The sequence below is a fragment of the Condylura cristata genome, unplaced genomic scaffold (assembly GCF_000260355.1).
Source record: "Condylura cristata isolate star-nosed mole 26May11 unplaced genomic scaffold, ConCri1.0 scaffold00008, whole genome shotgun sequence".
NCBI classification, from domain to species: Eukaryota; Metazoa; Chordata; class Mammalia; order Eulipotyphla; family Talpidae; genus Condylura; species Condylura cristata.
In genome coordinates, this window is record NW_004567109.1 from 3,542,329 (window position 1) to 3,547,834 (window position 5,506).

The window sequence follows — 5,506 nt, forward strand, 5'->3', positions numbered from 1 at the left end:
TTTGGAAAGGAAAAAAAATAAAATAAAAAATTATGTATTTTTTGTAATGGGCCGAGTGCGTCCTCAGGCAGACTTGGAGAGGAGCCCCCTTCCTGTTCCCGGGAGCACCCTAAGGAGAGGCTGCCCCGCTGGTGGGGGCCTCGTGCCTTTGCCTGCCATGGAGACCAGCTTCTTTGTCCTGCTTCCCACTGAGAACAGGTGGATTTAGCAAAGTGAGGACGCCCTGCGTGGAGTGATCCTTGGGGAGGAGGGTGCAGTGAGGGGGAGAAAAGGAAGCAGGAGAGGACGAGGAGCAAGAGAGGAGATGCATCGTTCCAGGGTGGGGCTGTCTTCAGCCCTCTCAGCTGGGGGATCCCCGCGAGGCTCCCTCCCAGCGGGGCTCTGCCAGAGTCTCAAAGAAGTGGTTATTTTGGGTGGCAGCATGATTGGGAGCTTGGAAAGCAGGAAATTGAGTGGTGATTAAGGTTGTAATAAGTTGACAACATCAAATATCATTACCCCTAGAACATGCAAATGATCCATCTTTACTGGGATTTGCCATGCAAATACCAATTAGCAGGCAAGCCGTTGCCTGGATGGGGGAGGCAGCTTCTCCTTCCAGGGCCCCCGGCTGCCCCTGCAAGAGGGTCAACAGGTGGCAGGGGGCAGCGTGAACATCCACAGGGGCGACCCTGGGCTGGTGGAAGGTTGCCAGAAGCGCCCACCTAGATGTCCCTGCCATGGGCTCTGCTTTCTGCGCTGGCCTCAAGGGCAGGAGCTTCTTGGACCAGCTCCTGGGCAACTCGTCTCTGGCCGAGCCCATTTTGGCCCTGGCAGCAATGTGCGGCTGCCTCACCCTGACGCTGTCAGGAGCCCTTTTCTGCTGGTACTTGCTGATGCCCGCAGAGCAGGGCAGGGCGGTGAGGTGCAGGCTGGTTTTGAGGCAGGGGCCCCAGCGTGTGGGCACAGCTATGCCTCGGGGGTCCAGAACGGAGGGCTGCAAATCTCCTCATGGGAGCCCCTGGCATTTCCTTCTCTTGATTAGATGTGTTCTCCTGCCCTGATGTACCTGGCACCACCACGGCACCTGTGCATACTGAGATGAAGGAGGCACAGTGCCCGTGCACATGGAGCCTCTGATCTCACTTGGCAGGAAGCAGCAGCGATGGCCAGAGACGGCAGGAGATGAGGTGTCGGGTAAGCAGGACCAACGGAAGCATCTCAGGCTGTTTGCAGAATGAACTTGCTCTCTGAGAAGCTGGCACAGATTACGCTGAGCATTAAAGGAGGAGAAAGAGAAGGAGTTCCTGGCTAGAAGAATGGAAAAGCCAGGCTTCGAAGGCTGGGGAAGTCCTGCTGTGCTCTAGGGTCAGTCAGTCCACATCCTATCTACCCAACCACATGGTCCAGCCCTAGTATTCCCATCCCCTCACCAACCCAACACTCAAACCATCACCAAGCACCTTTGCCCACAGCAGTCAGCCCACCGAGCACCTGCCCCACCACCGGCCATCTGTCCATGTGGCTCTCAACCACCAACCCAACACTCAACCCATCACCAACCACCTTTGCACGTAGCTCTGAGCCCTTCAAATAAACACCCAAACCATCGCCAGCCATCTGTCAAGACACCACAGAACCCACCCACCCAACACCCAGCTCATTAACAACCACCTTCCCACACACCCTTCAACCTACCAAACCAACCCACCCTCCAAGCCACCAAGCTGCCCAACCCCAAATCCATCAGGTCGCCCACCCTCAGTCGCCGCTCTTCCCATCAGCCCAGGTGACTGTCAACTCTGGGGCAGACGGCCGGTGACTTTTCAGTGAGGGTGATGGTGGGGTGGGTTTGTGCGAGGAGCCGAAGGCGCTTGGGCTAATGCAGTGTCTGGGGCTAATCAGTCCCTGCTGTGTGGCAGGTCTTGCTGTTTAGGTTGATGTGATTTATTCTAAAGCGAATGGGGCTGAGCTGCATTGGAGGAAGGTTAACCTTCAAGGAGGTTTGAGTGGGGCTGCAGGGGGCACAGCCCAAGCAGGGTACTCCACAGGGCACGTGTCTGGGGCCAGTTCTGGTAGGGAGGAGACAGAAGCTTGGCGTCCTTACCCCACCCCTCCACCCTGCCTCTTGGGGGACCTACTTAGGAAACGGGCACCCCAGACTTTGCTCACTCTTGTTCTCAACCCCCGTATCTGACCTTTCGCTGCCGGGCACAGCCCAGTGTGCTGCCCAGGCCAGGCAGCAAGGAAGAGCCTGCCTGAGCCCAGAGTTCTTGTTGCCTTCTCGATCCCCAACCGAGCCAGCGTGCTTCCGCCCTGCAAACTGGCAGTCTCCTAGGGCGGGAAAGGAGGGCTCCCTGCAGCCCACTTCCAGCCAGGAGCTTCCAGTGGCTTCCATACCGCAGCCTCCAGACATGCTTTTGATCGTCTAAATCCAGGTTGTATTAATTCACCAAATCTCTTAAACTTGCAGGGATTTTCTCTGATGTCTAATAGAAGTCCCTTCCCTGGCTCCGTGAAGCCAGCCTTCCCCTCAGAGGCTCTGGCTCGGAGGCCACTCAGGCTGCAGGCGGCGGTGGGCTTGAGAGGCTCGTCCCAGGCAGGGACAGGCAGCCGTGCTCACCCTCAAGCGGCATTCTCCAGGTGGGGGCCGCGGTGCCACCCCACAGCGCCCGGGGGGGGGGGCTGCCCTGGTGGGTTATTAGCCCCCGGCCGCTGGCTGGCAGGACTATTACAAGGCAGAGTGCAATTTCATGCCCTGTTTCCTCCTCCCTCAGTCGGCAGTTTCTGCTCTATTTGTCCAAAATGAACAGAGATGAAGTGAAATGAATTACAGGCGCCTTCCCCACGCCCGGCCCTTCCCTCCTGTCTCTGTCTGCCTCCTTGGTATTCCCCGGCTGCCCCTCGGCCTCTCCCGCCCGCACCACTTCTGCCCAGAGTCCTCACCCCGCTGCCTCAGCCTGCTCCTCCTCGCTCCGTCCCGCGCCGATGACCCCACACACCTGCTCGCAGACACCTCGGGCACGCGTGTCCCGCCCCACCGCTCCTCTCTGCTGTCCTGCCTGGCCAGGGAGGTGATGGGGGTGCCGGAGGGCTCCAGGAGCCCGATTTATGTCCCCGGGGTCAGCTGGGCTCACGCTCGCTGTCGCTGAGTGTGGTGCCCTGTCTCAGCTCCGGACATGACTCCAAGCTTCCAGGGTCTGCGGGGGCCTGGCCCTCACACTCTGGCCCAGTCCACCCCGTGGGGTGCGCTCTACTCGGGTGAGGGGTGCCCTGCTTGGCCCCTGAGGGCAGATGCCTGAGCTCAGGGTGGACATGTCTTCCCTCTGCAGGGGCAACGGTGCCAGAGACGGGGAGAACCAGGGGCCAGGCCGCAAGAGCTGGCCCTGCAGCTGGAGATCGGCCAGGAGATGGGGAGAGAGAGCGGGAGCGCGCGGGGGAGAGCTGGGGAGCAGGAAGGCTGCAGGGCAACAGAGGCTGCGAAGCAGGCAGGCAGCCAGGGAAGGACAGCGGAAGGGCCAGGACACGCGGCACCAGGGTGACACCCAAATCCCCCACTGCTGCCTCGACGTACCGTTAAGACTGAAGACCGAGTTCCGGCTGGCTTGGGTCCCGCCGGCGGGTGTCTCCTGCCAGCCAGCGGTGCCTCTGGGCCAGAGCAGGGAGTGGGGTTCCGTTCTCCTTCCTGCTGCTCCTCCTCTTTCTCTGCCCCCACCTCCCGCCTCAGCCTCCCCTCACCCACCCTGGGGTTCCCCGGTCTCGGCAAAATCTTTTATCTTCTAAATTCATCTCCGCAGATCCTGTCCGCGTTTACCCGGTACCTGGACCATGGAGGGCTCTGGACCTGGGGCTTAATTTATTCCTTCCAGCATCTCTGGGAAGCGGCATCATTTCTCTCATTTATAGATTAGGAAAACCCGTGCTGAAAGGTTAAGTAACTCGCCTGAGCTCAGCAGCTGGCCAGAGAAGGGGGGGCTTTGTTCTGCTCCCGCATTCCACTCCAGCAGACGAAGCCCAGCTGTGGCTGGTGTGCAGACGGACGCCCTGCTCCTCCAGCGAGGCGCTGGCCGCCTCAGCCCTGAGCGCAGCGGGAGGCACAGGGCCGAGCGGGCGCATTCGTCCAGATGGGGGCAACTCAGATGGACACGGGACCTGTCCAGGGTCACCAGCAGCTGCCCGCAGCAGGGTCCCGGGTCCTGGCTCTCACCCCAGAAGCAGGGAAAGTTCGGGATGATGGCAGCAGATCAGGATCCAGATGACCCCTGAAAATGTCCAGCAAACCCCAGCAGCCTGCCCTACCCCTCTGGTAGCAGCCTCTGGGGGTGAGGCTTAGTCTGCGGAACCCACACGTTTTGGTGTTGGGGCTTCCCCGCCAAGGAGGTCTGGCCGGGTGAGGCGAAACGTCCCTTACTCAGGCACGCCCATTCTTCGTCATCGAGAGCCAGCCCTCTCTGGGGTCCTGTGTCCCAAGTTCTTAGCTTCACAACGCCAGCTCTCTTTATTCCTAAACTTTCTAAATTCTAAGCCAGGAGTTGCAAACTCAAATAGCTCCAGGGCCCAGACAGGTGCAGCAAATGGCAGTGAGTGGGCATGGAGTAGGGAGTGGTGGCGACTGGGGCGAGCTGGCCTGAGTGCTGGCCTCCCCCTGTGCGGACACCACTCAGGTTTCCTCATTCTTACCATGTGGGGTTTGTGGCCCAGCACAGACAACTTTCTCCATTGCTCAGGACAAATTGAAAATCTGGGATACTCCTTTTGTTCAAACACGTTATGGATCAGTGTTTTAAAACAGGTAATAGCCCAGGATGAATCTGTAGGCCCTTGATTATAACCGTCGTTCTATATGTCCTTCATTCTAAATGCTCTAGAACTCTTCAGAATGCCAACTCTCCCCTCTGCATTTTGCCATCCAGGATGGATGGACCCCATTTGCTGGGCTGAAACAGTTTCCAAGCCGCTGCCTTCGACAGGAGGGGTAGTAATTATACACTGGCATTAATATTTAAACCACAAACAGAGTTAGCGTGCTAATGCCATCCCCGAAGGCTTCGGACTTGTTTAAGTTCTATCCTTGTGAGACCTAATTATTGTCAGCAATGAATCCTGTAAGACCGCGGGGTCCAGGCCAGGGAAGAGGCGCTGGCTGCATCTCCGGGGTCTGCGGCTTATGGGGCTGAGGCTCAGGTTGGCCTGAGGCCTGGGCTGTGTGCCCACCGATCATGTGGGCTGCCCTTGAGGCCCATGGAAGTGTGGAGCTCTGTGGGGTCCTCCTGTGCATCCCCCAACTTTAGCAGCAGGCTTCCTATCACCCCCCATTCGGACTAGGGCATCTCTGTCTCTTATTCTCATACTCTGCCAGGTTCACATAAGTCTCTGACCTTTGACCCCTTGGTCCACCCTCACGAGAGATCCCCAACCCACTTGAGGGCGATCTCTAGGGGGAAATTTGTGTTTTATACCTTGTGTGCACGTCTGGAGGAAATAAAATAGACCTGTGGAGGGGCCTGAGAGGGGGCTGTAGGGAACA